This window comes from Aspergillus japonicus (assembly GCF_003184785.1).
Source record: "Aspergillus japonicus CBS 114.51 unplaced genomic scaffold BO86scaffold_69, whole genome shotgun sequence".
Classification (NCBI taxonomy): domain Eukaryota; kingdom Fungi; phylum Ascomycota; class Eurotiomycetes; order Eurotiales; family Aspergillaceae; genus Aspergillus; species Aspergillus japonicus.
The window spans coordinates 5,028-7,241 of NW_020291706.1; positions in this window are offsets into that span (position 1 = coordinate 5,028).

Below are 2,214 nucleotides of genomic sequence, written 5' to 3' on the forward strand. Positions count from 1 at the left end.
TTTGAGGAGGGGGGGGGGGGTTTGTGTCATCATCCCTTCGTAGTTTTTCTTTTTTTTTTTTTTTTTTTTTTCTTTTTCTTTTGCTTCTTTTTTGGTCGCTTTTGCCTTCTTGTTTTAAGTCTTGCTCGTATATCAGAATATCGTGAGTTTTCTGTCTTTACTTCAATTGGAGAAATGGATTGGTAGGTTAATAGGTTAATTCAGACCGGGTGCGGTGCGGTGCAGTGCACTGCACTGCAGTGCGGTACAGTACAGGCAGGAATTATCGGGTGAGATTGGGATGGACTCGGGGAACCGTGGGTTGGAACTGGAACATCGTGCTACACCAAGTATCTCAGGAGGGTCGGGGCTGAGGAGGGGAAAGTTCAGGGCTGAAAAGAAAACTGGAAGGCAAGGCCCGCCCGTCGTCAAGCTGATCTTTGGTGGCGAACTTTGGGGAGCGAAGTGGAGTGGAGTCTCCCAAGTCGATCTCTTTTTTTCTTGGGTGGGTGGTGTGGGTATGTATACATATTAAACAGAATGTCAAGAGTGCCTACTGTACTGTACATAGTACTGTGAAACTTACACGGCCTGTGTTATTGCATGATGGGGGTGGTTTTGATTGAAAGTCTGGTTGTGTGTATCCGTACTCTGTAGTAGGTTAGGTGGTGGTGTGATGGGTTGGTTTGGTTGTTGTTGTGTTCATTATCTTCCACATGATTTGGTGGTGATCTATCCTATTGTACTGGGCAGCACCGCACATCTATTGAGGAACTGAAAGTACGGTAATCATGGGTCGGGGAGGGAGGGGCGGGCTGTGGCTGGTACGTAGTCCATTGAGTGAACGGGAGGAGGAAAAGAGAAGGTTGGGAACGTGCTTTAGTGTTCTCCCATCTAATCGCGTTTTCCTAGGGCTTGATTTCCGAGGGAATTCCGTTATGCGACATGCGATTTTCATGTTGCGATTGTGGTTCAATTCGGGTCCCGCCTGGGAGATGACCGGAGGTGATTACTATGTACGAGTATGTACTGTCCATGATACTGTCCAGCTTTCACAGAGGTAACTACCAAGTCCAGTAGTATAGCCATGACGTGGGATTCGAAACCGAATGCGCTAGATCGGTACTTGCGACTGGTCAGCTTCAAAGCTTATGTTCTCGCCGCCGTCATTGGGTGTTGAGATGGAAGATGGAGCCCTGCGATCGACTGCGACGGGGTTGATCAGATCTCCGCGCATTGCGTAGCGGTGGCCTGACGGTGTTTCACCTTAACTACTTGAGCAGGAGGGTGGAAGGAGGTAATCTGAGTATTCTCGACGACAGCCATTTTCGCTAGAGTATTGTTGCTTCATCGTGGTTGTTGAGATACTGATTTGGGGGTCATGTTGGCGGAGATGATAACCAGAAGTACTCCGTAGTTTTGTACTGACACGTGTGACCGGCAATCAGTGACGAGTAGGCATCCACATTGTTCCGGCAGTTTTGTGCCGCCAGACGCTGGACCTTGGTAGGCTTGGACTTTCTGGAGATGATATTCCTGAGTTTTCTTGGGACTTCAATGCAATGCAGGCGGTGTCACAGTAATCGGTGATGTTGGCGAGTGGTGAGTGCTGGCCCTGCTGGGTCACTTATCGCCGTACGGTCACTCGGCCAGTATACTACCCAATTCGGTTAGGGCGACGTCTTAGGGCTCGTCGAGGGTACGCATCGGGATTCCTCGGTTATTCTTGCTAGTAGCAAAATTAAATTAACATGGACTTGACTTGTTGCTTTCGATTGACTATTGTTGAGCCCACTTTGATGTGGAGGGTCCTTTGAAGGGGGTCCCCTGAAATCCAATCAAGAATAAGGGGGAACAGCCCCGAGAGGTTCGGAATTATGGACGTGGAAAAGATACGGAGCGGAGTTGCGAACTTGTGGCGGCGCCCGATCTGTGGCGGTGCTGCCTTTCCAATAGATCGGGACGCCGGGCATCAACTAGTCCTATTGCAGGCAGTATATGAATGGGGAGGGCAATGCAGATAAGTTAAGTCCTTTGCAACAAGAAGAAGAAGAAGAAGAAGAACAATCAGATTATCGGTGATTATAATCAGATACTCAGACACTCAAGAGAGACTCATCAGAATCCCGTACCTCGTGGAATGGTTCTTGCTCAGAGCTTCTTCGGCTGGAAGTTTGGTTAAATGTGGGGAGGCTGGAGTGGAAGAGGATCCTTCTTTTTTTTTTTTTTTTTTTT